Source organism: Patagioenas fasciata, chromosome 2 (assembly GCF_037038585.1).
Source record: "Patagioenas fasciata isolate bPatFas1 chromosome 2, bPatFas1.hap1, whole genome shotgun sequence".
Lineage (NCBI taxonomy): Eukaryota > Metazoa > Chordata > Aves > Columbiformes > Columbidae > Patagioenas > Patagioenas fasciata.
Genome location: NC_092521.1, coordinates 139,562,793 through 139,570,580, shown reverse-complemented (window position 1 = coordinate 139,570,580; position 7,788 = coordinate 139,562,793).

The window sequence follows — 7,788 nt, the reverse complement described above, 5'->3', positions numbered from 1 at the left end:
CTCTACTAATCAGTGGAATGATATTCAACTCTGTCATAATTCTCTATCTCAGGAACAGCAATTCAAATAGTTATGTTGATATTTTTTCATTGCTTCTGTAATAAGAATCAGTGCACACTAATAAACATGGAGGGAGGTGTATGTGTAAGTTACATGTTTTACACAACATGTGCTGCACAAATATATGCATTTATAATTTCCTAGCATTGCATTATGCATTTTGCCTACTTTAAAAGGATGATGAAATCTCCTGCACAACCTACTGAGATATTCTTCTGTCTTTAATCTACTTCTTGGGAGCAGAGACCACTGAAAAACAAACAGATTAGGTCTGCCCACAGGTTTTTCTCATCTGAATTTTTCATAATTAACATTAGCTGTTCTAAGACTTCTGTTTTTTCTTGGCAAAACAGTGTGTTCAGGCAGCTGAAACTAGATTCATTGCTTGTGGATGTTTCTAAGATCAGCAAAGTATTACTGCAGCAAATTGTTGTGGTTTTTTTTCTATTGACTGAAAACAAATATGGATTTGAATGAATTGCTCACATTCTCAGAGTTAAAAGATGTCCCATAAAGTATCTACAGTGTTTAAATGAAAGGAAGAATATTGTGCATGTGATGTTTTTCAGTGACTAGCAGTTGCCTAAGAAGATGAACTTTATTTCTGTGACAGTTCCTAAGTAAAGCAATTTTAGGTTTAGCCTCTAACAGACAGGTATTGATTTTTTCAGTGTCCAGTTTTTGTATTGCAAAGTGTGAGTTAGGAATGAAATGGATGTGTACGTTTTGCTGAAATACAAGAATTCAGCATCAGCAGAGACGGGAGAGCTTGCAATAGGAGAGCCAGTTGCCTGCATTTTAGGGTAGTCTGGGCTCCATCACATATTTATACCTAAGCAAGGTGATACAGTGATATTGCCTGGCTGTGCAATTAACCTGACAAAGTAGTCGTGCTTGTACTGCGGACAGAGTCACGTATGTCCTACTGGAAGGAGGTACAAATATACAGGCTTAATAATGAAAATATAGTAGGCATTATTTGAGGATATGATTTTTTCTTCATTATTAGTAAATCTGACCAAACTGAAAAAAAAGAATCTATGATTGTTCACACATGTATTTCTTTCATCAAGCTTTTAATTTGTAACCATCAGTTCACTTTTTCTCCATAATGTCATGAGCATTCCCAGATTTCCTAAACTGTGCAATGACTTATTGCTTGTGATCTCTCTTTTATCAAAATATCTCATTATCTTAAACTCACTAATATAAACTCTTACACGGAATTATCATAGAATCATAGAAGATAGATTCCTAGGTTGGAAAAGACCTTCAAGATCATTGAGTCCAATGGTTAACCAAACACTGTCAAGTCCACCACTAAACCATGTCTCTAAGCACTACATCTACACATCTTTTAAACACCTCCAGGGATGGTATCTCAACCACTTGCCTTGGCAGCCTGTTTCAATGCCTGACAACCCTTTCCAGGAAGAAATGTTTCCTAATATGCAATCTATATCTCCCCTGGTGCAACCTGAGGCCATTTCCTTTCATCCTATCACTTGTTTCTTGGAAGAAGAGACTGACACCTACCTTCCTACAACCTCCTTTCAGGTAATCATCCATTATTTTAATGTACATTTTCATAAATAAGGTGAGGAAAATGAGTGCAGTTGTGTATTTTTAGTATTCTCTTTTCATCAAACAATTAATGTTGTGGAAGAACTAAGTAGTATTCTCCCTTTAGTGCTAAATTTAACTTAATACATGCTAGATGAAATTTTGTTTGTATAACTTCACATTTTTCCATCACAAGAGGAACACTCTCTAAAAGCAAAAAAGAAAGTTAAATGAACATGGGGTCATTCATATTCTTTAAAGATTTGTTTTTTAAAGATTTAGTTTTATCATCTATGTTAAGAGATAGTAATATTTTCTTTATTTTTTCAAGGTACAGGAGAAATACATGTTCAGCAAAATTTTCATAGGATTTGTGACTTTGCCAGGGATAGGATAAAATGCATCTTAAAAGACTGCAGAGATAAACATTTTCTATCTAAATGATAAGATACAGTAAAAAATCAATGTCTAGAATGAGAATTTGACAGTTCTTCAACGTGGAAATCTTTGGCGCTTCTTGCAATCTATTTGTAACAATTTTTGTTTTACAAATACTTCTTATATGCTACTTTGTACATTTTGTCACACAAGTATATTTATATAGTCTATATACATTTAGTATTTTTATATTTTTTTATATATGATGTACATATACACACACCTTTTTGTTCTTAAATTCTTCTAATCAATTACTTAAGTGTTATTTTTGACAAGTTCCAACTCTTAATATATATTGTCGTTGGCATGCAGTCATTGCCTTAGCATGCAACATTGAGCAGCACATCAGCACTTTATCAAGCCTTCATTCCTCCCTGTATCTGTGAGAAAACTGGTTAAGAGCCCCTAATGTTGACTGAGTTTTTGTGCTGTTTTTGTCCTTGGGAAAGGAACCTCATCTCATTCCTACAGCCACCATGAACCCTAAACTACCAAAGAAATGCATATTGTTTATGACTTCTTTTGAAGATATCATGGGTGAAAAGGCATTTCAGATCGGTCAAAAATAAATTTAAACATACACAGTATGTCAAGGAAGTTTCTGTTGGGCATATAAGAATTTCCGTCAGAAGATTAAAGCAAAAACTTTGAGGTCTCTAAAACTTCACAAAACTGGGAATGTAGTTAGATATTAAGCTTCCTTCATTTTCCATATTGCCTCTTTAGCATGAAGATTAACTCAGTCTGAATCAAAATTAATTTAAGTAAAATTGATGTGTATCTACCTATCTACACATATACAGAAAGTCTATAGGCATAGAAGATAGTCATAACTGACATATTAACCAAAATTATATAATCACTAAATATATTCATAGAATCATAAAATCATAGAATAGTTTGAGCTGGAACGGACCTTCAAAGGTCATCTAGTCCAAACTCCCTGCAATGAGCAGGGACATCTTCAACTAGATCAGGTCGCTCAGAGCCCTGTCCTGGCCTTGAATGTTTCCAGGGATGGCGCATCTACCACCTCTCTGGGCAACCTGGGCCACTGTCTCACCACTCTCACTGTAAAAAATTTCTTCCTTATATCTAGTCTAAATCTGTCTGCTTTCAGTTTAAAACCATTATTCCTTGTCCTATCACAACAGGTCCTACTATAACAAAAAAGTTTGGCCCTATCTTTCTTATAGGCCTCTTTTAAGCAGTGAAAGGCTGCAGCCTTCTCCCTGGACCCTTCTCCAAGCTGAACAACCCCAACTGTCTCAGCCTTTCTTCATAGGAGAGGTGTTCTATCCCTTCAGTCATTATTCCCTAATTAATTTACTACATTTATTGAAAAGTTAAGCAATTCGCTGGTGGTGTGTAACATTACTAGTCAAAACCAATTTGATACCAATATACTATTTTAATAATTTCTCAAGCTACACTGTTTTCCAAACTCCTGGACTGACTGAACACTCTACTACTATGTGTCAGATGGTAGAGAAATTCTGATGCCATGAGACTAGTAGTTGCTATGGATACTTTCAGTAAGTGTGTACGTCTGAATTTCACACCAGGTAAAGTCTGCCTCTAGTAGAAAAGTGGACCATAAGGTAAAGCTTATTCTACAGTGTAAGATACCTAATATTTGCATTTTCATGGTGGAATGTTCCTGTACTCTTCCATTGTGCTGCTTTCTTCACACATAGTAAGATATTTGATGATCAGCAGTCAAGCAGGTGACTTTAGAGTAGGGAATTAAAGAAATAATTTTGGGAATTGCTGTGCTCCTGAACTTCTGCTTCACTCTAAAGTTACAGCAATGTAAATAATACAGCCAAATTGAGAGTTATAATTGGGGCATTTTTGACATTCGATTGAATGAACAATTGTATTTTATTCCAACACAAACTTTGCTTCTTATTTGAGTGGACCTTTGAATGTTACTCTGTCAGTGTCAATCTCTCCATAGTGGTAAGCTTCAGGTAAAAGGTATCTTAGAACTTGACCTCAGTTGTTCCAGAAGACAAGTGTTTAAGTGCCATGCCAAAATACCACCAGAAATTAAATGGTGATAGTAAAAAATTGATTATTTCAACCTGTCATAGGTTTTTGAAACACAGAAAGAATCACAAACCTGAACTGAGCCCAAAGCTTGAGTTAAATCATCTTTTACGGTATACTAGTTCAGGCTCCAGTTTTGCAGTAAGTGTCTAATGTAGTTAATGGGAGTTTCATTAAATAAAGATAAGATCAATCCCCAGTATTTACAAACATTCTTAAAGGTGTTTTTTTATAAATCCAAAGAAGGGACAATATGTGTTTTATATGACACAGAGGACTTAATTCATTGCAGGTTTTTAATGGCAAAAGATGCTTTCACGAAGAGAAAGTAAAATCAAAGTAATATATAGAAAATTCACTGAATTGAGACTTGGAGGATACAGGTTCAGCTTCTGGTGCACTGCAACTACTTAATGCAAATAAGTTTAAACATAACTTTTCTTCAATGAAGATAATACATCCCTTTCTTTCTGCCTTTAAGATATATACTGTGTAAAAATTTGTGGTGTCAGTCCTCTGGGGCAATATGATACCATTATTTGGATCCACCCAGCTTCCAAGTCAAGACTGACAAAGAAGATTTTCATTGAAGGAAGCTGTTTATTTAGTTGAACAAATGCCAAGTCAATGCTTTTATAGTACCAGAAGGTACTGGTACTGTAAGTACGTTGAGTGGGGAGTGAAGCATAGGAGAGAAAACATGGATAAGTGGAACTGCGGTAGGAAAAATGAAGAGAAGTTTAGTTAAAAAAGTTAAAAATATGTCTTTTACAGATTGGAAATATTTTTTCATGGTAAGAGATGTTCCTCAGCAATCTAAACAGAGTTGCACACCTTAATATGTATATAAGCCATATCATAGAGTTTTCATGAAATTAAAAGCAATTTGACATTTCGTTACATTTATTAAAGAATTAGGTAGTTCGTCTATAAAATAGCATAATTATTAAAAACTTGAAATGTCTTGAAAATGTCAAACTAGTCTGGTTTAGTTTGGAAAAAGTAATTTTAAATGTGAAATATCTGATGAAACCTGACTAAATTAATGAAATATTGTAGTATTATGGAACTATGTTTTTCAGTAAAGCAGTGTTGTTTCATTTTTCTCAAGTCCTTCCTTCTGATTTCTGTTAGTTAGCCCAGGACATGTTGTTCATGCTGCTTCAAAACCACTGCCTTTTAAATGCCAAAAGATACCTTCAGGAACAGATAACATAGTTAAGACAATATATAGAGAAAACGCAGAACTGGGACTTGGAGGATCCAGATTCCACTACAGTGTCTTGCAACACCTTCCTGCAAGTGAGTGAGTTTAAATATTGCTTTTACTCAATTACTGCTCTCTGATAAAAGTATTTGATGCATTTCTTGCAGATATATGCTATATAATAGCGGGTATATCTACTACTTACCCATTCATGCTAGAAATATGGTCAAATACCGAAGTGAAAACAATTCATGTATACATACTTCTCACTTGCTTTGCAAAAAAATAGCTGTAAAGAACCAAAGTTTTCTGATATCATGCCACACTATGTCCCATTTTTGGTCTTTTCTCCCAAGTAACAAGTGATTGGACAAGAAGAAATGGCCTCAAGTTGCACCAGAGAAGGTTCAGATTGGATATTAGGAAAAAATTATTTACTGAAAGAGTTGTGAAATATCGGAACAGTGGTTGAGTCACCATCCCTGGAGATATTTAAAAGATGTATAGATGAGGTTCTTAGGGACATGGTTTAGTGTTAAAGCTAGGTTATGGTTGGACTTGATGATCTTGACGGTGTCTTCCAACCTAAATGGTTCTATGATTCTAAGGCAGTATGTCCCTAACTTACTACCTTTAAAATGCAATATGTTGTCACAAAATATGCTTTATGACAATTTTCTCTTTCCACCTCTGTTCTTAAATTATGAACTTTGATTACGCAGAAAAGGGTGTGGAAATAATTTTCATAGATCTGTTCAGTTAAGTCAGAGATTTTGTTTAATTAATCATTCCTGCTGATGACATTAATATTGAGCTAACCAGCTTGAGGAGCTGGATCAGTCTTGATCTTTGATTTACTAGTCAATTTGTTGGTGAAGTCAACAGAGTTAAAACCTCATAAAGTTGTCACTCAGTTTCTAAAATTATGATACACTTGGCTTAAAAGGACAGGCTTTGGACTTCGATCAACTCTGCTTTTTCATTTTCCAGCTGAAAGTCAGGAGTTGTGTTTAGGCAAACGGTACTTTATTTTATGTTGCATTAGTATGATTTTTCTGCATGTGTTGTTAGCTATACATTCGCATTACTTGGCATTGTATTAACTAGAGATTTTATCTGAAGATTTTGTAGTATCTGTTCTCTGATAATGGATTTACAGAATGGAAATTAGGGTCAAAGTGATCAAATTGCTGAGCTGAAGAAGTTGGCCTCTCTAGCTGATAAGGAACAGATGTGTCTCTAGATGATGTAAATCACATACAGGTGTGGCTAAAATTGAACTGTCATTTAATTTAACAAGTCCTTGAAATTCATGGAAATATATGTCCCACCTTATCCAACCCTCTTACTCCTTTATGTACTTTCACAGCAGACACTGTCCTTGGCAGATGCATGTATGTGGGTGGTGGCTATGTAATATATACCTTCTTTTCTGTTATAACTTGATATGTTGAATTCTTTGGGATTTCGAATACATGGATGAAATATAACGGTACTCAGGAGGTGAACCTTCACTGCCGAAAGGGTTTGTATTTTTTATATTTTTGCTTAGAATTAGAGTGAAGCACCCAAAGATAGTGATGTATGAGGGAAAAGTAAGAACCAGTCTATGAGCATAAGGAAACCTGGAAGATAGTGAATTTGAAAAAAAGATAAAATAATAAATAAAACTGCTATTGTTGAAGAAGGAGAGAGTAATGACAAAGGAAGCTTACATTAATTTAATTGATTTCTTTTGATTGAATTTTATGAGATTTGTGGCAAAGAGAAAAATACAATTTCTGGGAGAGAAGTTAGGTGAGAGTAAATATCTTCTACTAAAACCGTATAATCAGTGTAAGTGGGAGTAGTCAAGTTATTTAACTGATGGCATAAGGGCAAACAAAGACAAGAAATTTTGTGGGAGAAATCAGCCTGTTGTCACAATTTCTGTAGAACAACTTTGAAAATTAAGGCAAGAGTAAAGCAGGAATTGTAAGTTAGAGGTTGGCCATTGACAGGGTAGATAGCATCTTAGGAGAGAGTCTAAAGAGAAAGGAAGCCTTCAGAGTGTTTATTGGCATGGCAGTGGAGAGATGAGAGGTCTGAAGTCCAATCCTGTCTTCTGATGGTCAACATGCCCTGCAAAACTGGGTGGAAGGACTGAGCAGTAGGGAGAGGATGCTCAGCAACACCTGAGGTAGAAAGAGCAGAGAGGACTAGTGATGGTTGATGAAGATTATGTAAATTAAGGGCCTTGTTACTAACAGCAAATTGCTAACCTCTGTATCTCTGGATACAGGGTTCTTCAGGCTTATGCTGAGGTTACAAGCTGGGCCATGTCTTGTTTCTCAGATCTCATGACCTAAAAACACCTTCTGTTTTCTAAGCTGCTGAATACTGTTGGCACTGCCAAAATAGCAGCTTTGTTCCTCTGGGGGGCAAGTGTCAGTAATGGCTATTTTTGAGGCAAACCACTAAGAAGGCTT